At 38.0% G+C, this 12,981-nt stretch overlaps 1 protein-coding gene and 1 long non-coding RNA gene across 9 annotated transcripts in view; one reads left to right on the top strand and one right to left on the bottom strand.

Moving 5' to 3' along the window:
• LOC147580980 (uncharacterized) overlaps positions 1-6,393 on the top strand; it is a 283,220-nt gene extending 276,827 nt beyond the window's left edge. Inside the window, exon 5 of the long non-coding RNA XR_015251286.1 lies at positions 5,073-6,393. This is a non-coding gene — a long non-coding RNA (uncharacterized LOC147580980). The remainder of the gene's footprint in view (positions 1-5,072) is intronic.
• PKHD1 (PKHD1 ciliary IPT domain containing fibrocystin/polyductin) overlaps positions 1-12,981 on the bottom strand; it is a 494,091-nt gene that overhangs the window by 72,016 nt on the left and 409,094 nt on the right. The window lies entirely within an intron of this gene.

Consider the following 12,981-nt stretch of genomic DNA (forward strand, 5'->3'; position numbering starts at 1 on the left):
GAGAGAATCCTAAGTAGGCTCCACACTCAGCTCAGAGACCTACACAGAGCTCGATTCCACAACCCTGGGATCATGACCTGAGCCAAAATGAAGAGTTGGACTCTCAACCAACTGAGCCTCCCAGGCACCCCCAGGAAGTCAAATTTCCATCTGCATCAACTAGCCTAGGATTAATAAACAATAACCTTTGAAACAATCAGCCCCATACAGTTAGCATTTGATTAATAACTACTGACTTCCCTAATTATCTTCCCCATTTCCAACTTAGCACCAAATGAAGAAAGCCAAATACGTGTCTCTAATTAATCACATAGGATGCCCCATTTCTAATTAGCCTGCCTCCAACTTCACTGTGCCAACAACAGCATCCAATCACCATATACCTGAAGTCTTCCTTTTTTTCCGACCATAAAGCTTTCTCACTCTCTGCCTTTAAGTCTCTGCCAAATGCAAGTGATGATAGCTAACTCCCTTGCAATAGAAAACTAAGAATAAATAGCCTTTGCTTATTCTCATTTGGGTAGTCTATATTTCCACAAAAGTCAAGGTTTTGGATGAGTTATTCACCTTGATAAGAGTGGTTGCAGAGTTAAAATGGAGAAGGAAACTGTGAACTAGTTTCCATGGCTTTCAGGATGAAAAACAGTGCCTACTATGTGAAATAACACACATATCAAGTAGGGAGAGCAGGTAATGAGTCTAATGACATCAGCCTCAGAGAAGCAGGGGTTTTTTACTTAGTGTTAAAGAGCACTCCATGAAAATGTAAAAGTTTGTTGACTCCAGTTTCAGAGTTCCACACAGTACCAGGAGCAAGATTTGGAGAAAGAGAGTCAAAGGTTGGGTAAGCCTATGAAAGAATCAGGAAAGAGATGTGTATTTTGGAGATGTAGATTTTGGTGTTGACTGAAGCAAGAAGGGATGCTATGCAAAATATTTTGTACCCTGATACTCTCTAAGGTGGTGTGGAAGTTGGTAAGTATCAGATGGGTCCTATAGATTTCACAGCATGTCAGTGGGGGACTCTGGTTACTACTTAAATAAGTCTCAGTTACCTAGATGGTGAAGACCCAGGGTTGTTTCAACTAATATAAAATGGTTGCTCAGGAGAGCTTCAGGTACAGAAATATCTGACAGGAAGTCCACAGACTAATGGAAATGGTACCTGGAAGGGGGACAGAATGGAATAGGGATTAGAATGGCAGAGAAGACTTATTACTTCACTACAAAGATGCCCTCAAGCCCTAAGGTTGGTGGCCCTTCTTCTCTATTACTTCTTTCCTTCCTTCTTCCTACCTTCCTTTCTCTTTCCCTTCCTTTCTCCTTTACTAAAATTTCCTCACAGCACATTTTATTACCCCTAGTTCATAGACAGAAAAAATGACTCGCAATTTTGCCTCACCTAATTACTTAGTAATAGTAACGAGGAAAAGGGGGAAGAGAAAAGCACACTTGTAGACTTCTACCTATGCTTCTGGAAAAATTAAACATAATCCAAATGACTTCATTTTGGCTTGTATTTAGATGCAGGGTCAGCTGTGATGAGTAATACTAGTAGATAAGTGCTGTAATCATCAGGAATTCTCTCTACACAGTCTTGTGAAAGCAACTCACCAAGAGGTTTCAGTTATTTGTCATATCACATACTTGGTGAGAGTCCATTTGCTTTTCTATACTGCCACTTGGGCTTTTTAACATTTTAGCATACGATCCCTGAAGTCTAAACATATAGCTACAGGGGCACCTAAGTGGCTCAGTTGGTTAAGCATCTGACTTCAGTTCAGGTTGTGATCTCATGGCTTGGGAGTTCAAGACCCACATCAGGCTCAGCACTGACAGTATGGAGTCTGCTTCAAATTCTCTGTCTCCCTCTCTCTCTCTCTGCCCCTCCCCCACTCACACACTCTCTCTCAAATATAAATATTTAAAATAAAATAAAGTAAAATCATATAGCCACAAATTTAACAAATCATATCTAAAGACTGTAACATTGATTATGCAGTTTTATAGCCAAACTTGGAAACCTGGTGTTCATAAATAAGAACTTTTATTTTTATTTCTCCAGCCATTAGCAATGATTAAGAGACTGGGTGGTTTATCAGTATCTTTCCATCCACATTCCTATGTCATCTTCAGAGTTAATCAATTCTAGTATTTTAATTTTGATGTGAGGCAAAAATAAAGCACAGGTAAGCAATGCCTTGGGGTCCCAGAGCTGCTAAGCGAGTGTAGTTCTTAATTGTAGAAGAGAATACACACTAACCACTTAAGAGAGGTGTGCACAAAGCCAGTAGATATCATCATGCACTGTCCCGGCCACAGCTGACAAAAGCCCATGGTGACAGCCTACCTTCCCTTCTAAATAGCATTTCGTCATTTCTTCCTCTGGATTTCTTTCCCTCTTGGTTCCCTCAGTTGGGGAAGGTTTGGTTTTAAGTAATGATCATCCTTCTCACTTGTTTCTGTCTTTTCTTTTCCCACCTCTCCAAATGGCCTTATCTGCCAGTCACAATTTTTGTGGTCTGCAATTCTGATCACTTTTAAATGAAACCCATGCTGGCTTTGGTAATCATAATGTCATTTACAATTTACCACTAAACACGTTTATTCAGTTAGTAGCACACTGGAGAAAGAGAACTCCATATGAACTCACCGTGAAAGGCCTAATCTGATTATTTCCTCATGAAAATCCAGGCAGGGGTGCTTGTAAGAGGGGCTGAGAGGAGAAGGGGAAAAAAGCAAGGTCTGGCCACAGCTGACTTTCATAATCAATGGGAACAGATAAGTGGCACAGCCTGTCAGGGGCGGCCACCCAGTCACCCCAGGGCATTCTTCTCAAAAAGGCAAGAGTGGACAGGACTTAATAAATGCCGAGTGACCAGTGAGTATTGGTTTGGCATATGCTATTGCATTCAAGGTGGACAAGCACAGTGATAAAGTCCAGAAGCTCTTCTGTAAGTGAGGGAAATTAGATTAAGCAGGTTGTATTTGTGTGTGCATGTGTGCACATGAGCCCTTGCTTTGTGTATACTTTAACATTCTAAAATATCCGAGACATACACTATGCTCCATCCACCTTTCTCTAGATTGGAAACCACAGACCTAAACCATAGACCTAAACACCAGGAAAGGAAGTGAGTTAGTTATGTCTGGTGATGGAGGGGAAAGAGGAAGGGGTGTGTGTGTGTGTGTGTGTGCGCGCGCGCGCTCAGGTTGCTTCCAGGGTTCTAACAAATATTAACTTTGTGTCAATATTTGTCCTTCCTGTCGTGAAATGAGGATTTTCCACCTCATTTCACATTTGAAAAGAAAATATGCCAAAGGGGTCGTCTTTGCTAGGAAAAAAAATTAAAAGAAAAGGAAAAAAAGAAACAACTTCTATCTTTTATTTAGAAAAATGGGTCAGAAGGAAAGAAAAAAAGTATTTTTAAAATAAATGTTTTGACTCAAAGGCACATAAAATCCTTCCATCTTCCCCTTTCAACAAAAGGGAAAAATTTATATGTTTAAAATTGAATGAAATACATCAACATTAATGATTTTTTTCCTCGAGGTTAACATCACCATTTCCCTCAATAATTTTTTTAGCCATTTTGTGATAGATTTCCCAATTTGTGGTACAGTAAAGTATAGGAGATTTTGACAAAAACAAAATATATAATCATTCTCTTATTTTCAAGAAACGAAAAGAAATCATTTACAATTCTTTTCTGTCAAACAACATTTACACCTCATTATTTCTAATTTAACAAATATATATGGCCACAGATCAAATAAAGTGTAGACAGGTTGAATTTATCCCCATTTATATATGTTATTGTAGACCCTCAGGCTAGGAAGAGTGAAACTCCAAAATCTCAAAGCTGTGTTCCTAACTAAATACACGGAGAGTAACTGAAATCTTGGAAAGAAGTATTTAAAAAAGTATTTTGTTCATACTAGAAATAATAGACAAAAATTGTCCACTTTTTTAGAATGGGGAATTCTAGTTAAACGTTTAAAAAAAAAACTTCAAAAAATAATGGCTGTGTGTTATATTTACATGGTGAACTTAGAATGGTGTCTTTATGCATCATAGATTCAATGTAGATGACAGAAACATAAGATTGCTAATTTGGAGTCTAGAATTAGAGGTATGTAAAGTCTATTGAGTGACCACAATATGGTGTACTAGTCAGTATAAAAGAGATAAGGTAGATATGCTTGCACATACACTCATTGACACAGATAGTATTACAAGAAAATGTAATTTGAGAAACTTAAAGTTCATTAAATTAAAAAATTAGTGTATTTAGAATTCAGATCTAGGAGCTTCAAAATTAAGGTATTTCCACGTTGTCCTTCATAATTTGTTGAACAGTGGTGCTTAGGAACATAGTCTCCCCTGACATCATTCTAACTGAAAAAGCATTCTTGTTAGAATGGTGATTGGTATAGTGATGTGGCTTCCAATCCATGGGAGTTATGAGGGGGTGGAAAAGAGAAATCCAAGTGTGGAGATAGCAGTATAGGACTATAGGACTACAGATACTGCACAGGAGGGGTGCCTGAGTGGCTCAGTCAGTTTAAGGGTCTGACTTCAGCTCAGGTCATGATCTCGCAGTCCCTGAGTTTGAGCCCCATGTCAAGCTCTGTGCTAATAGCTCAGAGCCTGGAGCCTGCTTCAGATTCTGTGTCTCCTTCTCTCTGCCCTTCCTCTGCTTGCTCTTTGTCTCTCTCCCTCAAAAATAAGTAAATGTTAAAAAAAAAAATACTGCACAGGAACAGCAAGCTGGAAGTTGTTAGAGGACAAATACATATCTCTGCAGGCATAATGGGAAGATGGACTTCAGGGGCTACAGATTATACTAGGATTTACCACAACTTCATGAACAATCTCACCAGAGTTCTTGAACCTGTGTCTATTTTCAATAGGAATACATTTCCAATCTAATCTGAGAAAAATAGAAAACTATATAAAACCAACCATTACATGAAGGAAGGATGCCTGTAAGGCTTTCTGTGAAAGGTCTTTCTGTCTTTATTAAGTTGTTTGATGAATATTTCCAAATACTTGTTTTCTTTTTATACAGGTGTGACTTTGAGGGGAAAAATGATCAGGAGATTAAGTGATAAAATGACAATGAAGATGAGGGAAGAGCATCAGATTCATATCAAATAGACCCTTCTTCTGAATCAATCATTTTTAAATTAAAAAAAAGTTGTATCGATAAAGTCCATACAAATTTCAGAAGACTATTTTGTATTACTTTACCATATTGAAATGTCATGTATATTTTGGTTAAAATAAGTGGCTTAGAAAATGTTTTTGTATCTTTGTTATGTGTTGTATTATGATTTGCCCTGCAAACACCAGTGGGCATGTATGGTCTCAATTATGACTTTTATTCTTTGAATACTACATTGAAAACAGCCAAAGCAAATGCAAGGGTTAAGAGATCAGGTTTTCTAGCCAGAGAGATTGTCATTGGACTTCCTAGCTGCAAAACCACAGTCAAGTTACTTATCCATTGACTCAGTTAACTCATTTATAAAAGGGATTGAAAATAACACCCAATCCATAGGCAGATAGACAGGAATAAATGAGATGATATATGTGCAGAGTTGATAACAAACACATGTTAATAAATATAAGCTGCTACATTAACCATAATCAAACAAGGAGTATTTTTAAAGATAGTTTGCACCTTTCTTTTATGGCACTATCCTTATCTCAAACTATTAACATTTGCCTTGTAGTCTGAAACCACATCTAGAGGTGTTGCAACCATTCATGATGAACAGTGTTGAAAAGATACAAGTTACAGGTGAATAAAATGCTAAAATGTAGACATACTATCTAAAATTTTAGAAAATATGTGCATAAAGAAATACACACACACATACACATACATGTCTCTAAGTAAGATATCTATTTTTTTCCACCAATAAAGACATCAATAAAAACCTGCAAAATTGAAGATGGTTTCAACCCTTTAATCTAATCTTAACTTTCCCCTTATTCTTTTGGAAATACTCTCCACCTCTCTCCCCCTTTCTCTCCACCCTCGGATTTCTTTTTTGCTAGCAAACCTTGCCTGCCATCTTTGAACAAAGTGATGTTCATGGTTAGATTACAGGCAGGGGCAGCCAACAGCATTCTTTACAAATACAGGCTGAGCACACTCTTTCCCCGGAATGATAAACCTATCACCTCTCCCGCCCTCAGTTTGAAGCGGCAGCAGTAATTCTGTTGGATGCCAAAACTAAAATCAATGTGCCTGTGCCATGCCCAGCTCTGAGCTGTGGCTGTAATGAGATTTGAATGGGAAGCCCCGGACACAATAAATCTGCGCCATATGTGACCATTTCCTGTGTCAGTTCCTTTCTCATAACCAGTGGAGACTTTTTTCCCCTCTCATGACCCCACACCATGACTCTGAAATCTTTCATGGCTGCTTATGGGCCTCAGGCTTTTTACAGCAGTTGTATAAATAAATGAATTTGACAGCAAACATCATAACAGTTAGCAGTAATGTGTGTTTGCCACAAGTGCCTATACTACTCACTGGAGAAATGGCAGAGGAAACAGCTTGTTTTGTTACCTAAACAAAAGTAGTTTCGTTTGACAAGTGCTGAAAGAATTAGTCAAATAAACTTGAAATCCACTAGGACTGTTTCTGCCAATTCTCCCTGCCAGTGAAATGTTCCCAGCTCCTCTGTGCCCATGACTCACAAGAGATAAATTTCCCTCTTTTATTCTGAGATAAAGATCTGGGCTGGGAATACAAAACCTTTGCCTGATATTTTATATTAATCTCCTTTGCAAGGCAAGACTGTCATTTAGGGGAACTCAGGTACAGCAAAGAGTTTCCAAAGGAACTTGTGGCAGACAGACCAAGGAAGATAGTTCAGGTAGGTAGGAGGGGAGGTGACAGTAATGACCCACCCCACTGATTACCTGTTGAAAGCAAATTGGAGGTTATGAGGATTTCCTTTTCCCTCACATTTCCTACATTCAAGAAACAAAAATCTCTACACCAGAAAGTTGCTAAAAGAAAGCAACTTCATTTTCCCTGTATCTCCACAGTCCCCGGAAAATGAAGTTGCCTATACTGGGGGAATTTGTGGTCAATTTAGATAAGCACAAAAAAGCATAGATTTTTCTCAGTCATATGGATTGGTTATCTATAAGTCCTTAAATTTTTCTACTCCTCTATAGGAATTTCAATAACTTCTCCATTGTTCCAGCTGTGAAAGAAAGATGTTATAGCTTAGTGATTATTGCTATGGACTCTAGTCCCAACTGCTTAGGTTCAAATCCCAGGTCTGCTACTGACTCTCTGTGTGATTTCAGGCAAGTAACTTACATTCCCCCTGTGCTTCAGTTTTCTCTTTTGCAAAGTAGGATGAAAATGGTATGGTATCAAGCTCATAAGGTGGCTGTGTCAAGTGTATTTTAAAGGGCTCAGGACACAAAGGATAAATGAGGACATTATGCTAAGTGAAACAAGCTGGTTTAAAAAATAAATACTGCATGATAATACTTATATTTGTAATAGTCAAACTCATAGAAACAGAGAATAGAATGGTGGTTGCCAGAGGCTAGAGAAAAAAGGCTCAGAACAGTGGCTGAGACATATTAAGTGTTGTCGTTGTTATTATTATTCCAAACAAAGAAACTTGGATAATGGTCTGTTTAAAAACACTAGAGTTCTTCCCTAGGATAGCTTGATGTTGGCAGCTGATCTGGTAAATAAAATTAAAAATGTTGGTGAGAAAAACCATAAGAGCACCTTCACTGAAGTCAATTACAATTAGTTGCAAGATATAGTATATCACTATTTAAATAAAAATATCATCTGGACCTTGAAAATATTTTTTACATTTAGGTTATTTTCATTCTTTTTTAAAGTAGTACTCTTTGTCATGGTCAAGTAACTGTTACCTCTAGAATCTTCTTATACTCAACAAAAGTATCACTGATTAGGGGAATAAAAGTTGAGAGTTGTTGCCAACTAACAGATCTTAGGCAGAATCTACATTCTTCTCTCTGTTTCTATCTTTTTAAAATTTACATATTAAAATGGCTCAATAAAGTGTTTTGCTTATGGGATTATATGCAAGAAAGCACCTTAATATTTTAGAAGATATAGATTATAATCAATATAATAGAAATATTTCAGTATAGAGAGAGCCTACTACCTACACAATAAATTCCTAATGTCTCTGTCTTAACTGACTGACAAATCCATTTAAATATTCATTTTTCCATATCTAGTCAACTATTTCTATGGAGAAAGTCAGAAACATTATTAAATGGAACTGTTTAAAAATAAACAGCCTCTTTAAGCTTTGCTCTTAGAGCAGTGCCTAAAAATGGAAAGAAGTGTGTCAGCTGAAGGTAAGGAACCATGTGACTTTATAAAACAATGATGAGCCAGGAGCAGGCAAAGTAGGTTTTGGTTTTGATTTGCCAGGGTGGGTTTTGCTAGAAAACCAAATACATAAAGTGACATCATCCTATGGTAAAACAGCTTTAACTGAGACTCCTTTTACAGTAAAATAAATTGAAAATTTCATCTTACCATTGATTCCTGTGTACAGGCCACAATACTACATCTAGGAAACACCTCTGAAACTGGTCTATGAGAGAATAACTTTGTGCTCTAGGAGATTTACTGTTGAGGAAAGTCATCTGACAAAATGTTTCCCTTGCTACATCTAAATCCTTTTCCAAGATCTGCTCCTAGGATGCATATTCTGATTCACCTTAGGAATCACAAAGGTGAAGAGCACATGAAATGGATAACTCCAGCTATTCACACTCCACATGGCCACCAAGGATGAATAAACACAAAGCAGAGCCATGTCCCCTTTGATTGGCCACTTCTACTGACTCTCAATTAGCAAAAGAATACTGCCACCTTGTAAAGTCTGTTTTGCTGAGTTAAAGAGAAAACTGAGAAGGTAGAGAAATTCTAAAAGACCAGTAGGCTTAATCAAGCATTGTGCAACTGTGAAAATAACCTCTCATCTATTTCTTCATCATTTTCTGGATATAGGTATGAACACCTATACAGGCTAGGCTTATCTCAGGAAGTGACAGGCTTGTATTTTCCCATCCTCTTGTGGTTGAGTAGAATCATCATTTAGTCATCTATCATTGAGCAGAGGTAACAAGTGTCTCTTTGGGGCCACAAAATTTAACTGAAAGAGTTTGCAAACTATAGGCCATAGGTCAAGTCCAGCCCACTGGCTACTGTAAATAAAGTTTTATTGGAACACAGCCCATATTATAAACTATTGTAAACTCTGCTTTTGCACTGCAATAGCAGAGTTGAGTAATTGTGACAGAAACTCTATGGACTTGAAGGTGAAATTGCAAATGCTTACTGTCTAGCCCTTTACAGAAAATGTATGTCAATTCCTACTCTAAGAGTTCTAAGTCTGTCTCTGAGGCAGTGAGCAGCAAAGTACAAGATGAAAGCTTATCTCAGCCTAGGTTCCTGCCAACCAGAGATAGACAAGAGTAAGCAACAAATAGACCTTTGTTGTTTTAAGCTATTGAGATTTGCAAGTTGTGCATTATGGCATCCTAACCTACCTTACTCTGATGGATATAGCATCCTTACAATTCTTATGTGTATCTTTTTCTCTGCACATACATAATATATTCTGCTTTAGGGAAGGGAACAAAAAGCATAAGAGGACTTTGTTTTTCTTTTTCTTTTTTTTTTTTTTTTCTTGTCTTCAGGAGACAGGATGAGGACATGAAATGTTTGAGTTCTCAGTCAACATTTGGACTGGAATTTTTCCCTTCCTAAAGCTTATCCCAATATATGTCTCATATAATACCTGAGAATCCATCTTCTCTGTTAAAGCTCTTTGAAAATTTGTCCCACAAATCTCTACAAACCTGCTTTCTTTGCCATGGCAATATAAAGATGAAATTTCCTAAATATATTGCACACAGAATGTTGTTGAAGTAATTAGGGGAAAAGATTTCCATAAGCCCAGAATTGGCATGCTGAAGTCTTTCAGAATGAGCTCCTGCATTTGGGCTTTGGCAGTTCTAATATGGATGGAAAATGCATAGAGCTGGCTATACTTGCTTATTTTGCTATGTTCAGATCTTCTCCTTTGGAGGAAAAAGAAACAGGTCCATTTTTTGGCAGAAAACAATGTGATCTCTTTCAACCTCACAGAAGAGCAAGCTAACTGGAGAGCCTGACACTGATACTGCTTTTTGGAAGCAGGAAGTGATGGAGGCCATAATGACAGCATCATGTTCCCAGTGTCAGCCATCAAAGGGAGAGCCAAGGGAAATCTTGTCAAGATAAGTGCTGTGATCTGATGGATAGGGACATTAGTTTGAAGATGGCAATTCCAATTTATTTTCTTCTTACTCCTGGTGACCTCTGACAACAAACAGACTACCATGCACCTCAGTTTCCTCATCATACAATAGAAAGCCATATACATGGATATTTACCTACAGAGAGATTGCATAAAAGTTAACTGCACTAATATTTAGGAAATACTACAGGGAAAAGTGAATTGAAAGAGGAGGCAGCCACTCAAGCAATCTGCTCGCTGAAGGCAATAGATATGAGCCAGGAGGGAGAGCGGATGGCAAACATGATTGGATTAACCTGCTACTGTTCAGTCATTTGAATAAATAATTTGTAAGGAGACTTTCAATTAAGACGCTGGGCCAGGGGCTCCCAGGTAAGCCACTTCCAAGTCATCTCTCAAGTTCAGTGGCTTCCCTTAAAACTGGTACAATGAAATTCAGCAAGGTGAAAGGGTTTTAAGGACATTTGGAAACTCAACTTTTAGGCACAAAACATAGCTGTATTACTGAGATGCACAATTGGTACCAACATTCAGACAAAATGGCTTATTTATAGCAAAGGTTGTATACAAACTGGGAGGCAAAGTAGTGGCTGGAGATGTAAAAACAGATACTGCAAAACATATCTACAGATGCCAACAAACACTATATACAGATTCAACTTGGGAAAGAATAACTGATTGGGGCGCCTGGGTAGCTAAGTTGGTTAAGCGTCTGACTTCGGCTCAGGTCATGATCTCACGGTTCATGGGTACAAGCCCCGCATCAGGCTCTGTACTGACAGCTCAGAGCCTGAAGCCTGCTTCAGATTCTGTGTCCTCCCTTCTCTCTGCCCCATCCCTACTTGTGCTCTGTCTCTCTCTGTCTTTCAAAAATCAATAAACATTAAAAAATAAAAAAGAATGGTTTAAAAAAAATAACTGATTAAGCAAAATTTTAGTTATGGTCAACCATATATAAGATTTAAAAGTTTTTAACAGCTATGTACTATGGTTTATATGCAGGGATACTTCACAATGAGTATCAATTAGATGAAGTCTGGTATAGAATCAGGAAGGCAACAGTGATCCAATGAGTTATCATTTTTAATCTTTGTAAATTCAGGGGATGGTGGTGATGAGAAAAAACAGGAAATGAGTATCATTTTCTAGTTTCTTCATTGTATAGTTCTGACATATTAAGCACTGATTTAACACTATATTTTGAGCATTTACCATTATCCTGATTGTGACCTAGACCCAGGGAATATGTAGTTAAAAATAAAAGGAAAGCCACAATGCTTGTCTTCATGGAACGTACTTAGAGTCAAGTTTCTAGTTTTAAAAAAAATGCCTTGTTTTCAGATAGTGAACTCAAGAGAAATCTGAGTACAGATATCTGCCTTATTCATCTTAGTATGTCTTGCTCCTGTCTCAGTGCCTGGTACAGTCAAAGGGAAGAAATACCAACATTTTATGAGTGGGTCCTATGCACCAGGTACTGTGAGAGCCATTCAACGTGTCTTATTTTACTTAGTCATCACACCCAGCTGTGGTGTGTTTTTATCGCTTCTATTTTCCAAATGAGGAAACTGGACTTGAAGCTGGACATAAAGGACCCTCAAATGGCAGAGCCAGAGTAGAAGCAGCCTAGATCTCAGAATCACCACCAGGAGCACAACTGCCAGGGGAGCCACCTAGCCTTCTTTAGGCTGAGATGTGAGTGAAAAAAAAAATTTGTTTTTTCCTTTTGTTGAACAACGGAGATTTGGGCATTATCTGCTAATTGGAGTTAATTACTCTGTGTCACACAATATCCATGTTTTATATGAATAAAGAAATGAATAAGTACACAGATATAAAGAACAAACAAGGCTAAGGTCCCAGTTGGTTTAGAAGAGGTATTAACAGGAAAGGCTGGATATCCTGACTTTCTGACCTAAACTATACTTATCATTTAAGGAAACTCCATTTAGGGAGAGTATTGTTGCCCTCTCTTCGAAGTTCACTGAGAACTGGCTACAGATGAGTTTGCCCTCTAGGTGCTCACTAGATGGCCAGCTCAAAACTAATTTAGGTAGCCCTTAAAGACAGTGAAAATTCAAAGTTACCCTAAGTTCTGGAAGACAAGAACACAAACAGCATATAGCATGCCAGGAAACAAAGTCAGAAGCTATAAGCACCTGGTTTAAACTTTGAAGAAAGCGTGGCAAAAGGTCAAGAGCCTATTTATAATTCCTTAGGGATAGCTCATGTGCTTTCTATTGGACCTGCTCTGTGTCAAAGGCCAATTTCCATCCAGCACAATACACTAAGTTAGTTATATGAATATTATTTTAAGAGAAATTCACACACTGAGTCAAAAGCAAAATTAGACCACATCCATCATTGGGGACTTTATCATTCCAGCAACTACAAAATTCTTTTTGCTTGGAATTAAGGCTGATTTCTCCTGAAATGTAGGATTTTCCAGATAAAACTAGCCACCAGTCTTTCAAGAATGGTTTTACAGGTTAATAGAGGCTGCCTCCTGAGAAAAACTATACCCCATCATGCATCTGGCCAATTCTTTGGTGCCATTCAAATTGTTAGGGGTAACAGTGGGAGAATTCCTTCCATATCCTCTGAGACGATCATTTTATGCCCCAAAGCTTCAACCTCATTATT

The sequence above is a fragment of the Puma concolor genome, chromosome B2 (genome assembly GCF_028749965.1).
Source record: "Puma concolor isolate L17-30 chromosome B2, mPumCon1.1.hap2, whole genome shotgun sequence".
NCBI lineage: Eukaryota > Metazoa > Chordata > Mammalia > Carnivora > Felidae > Puma > Puma concolor.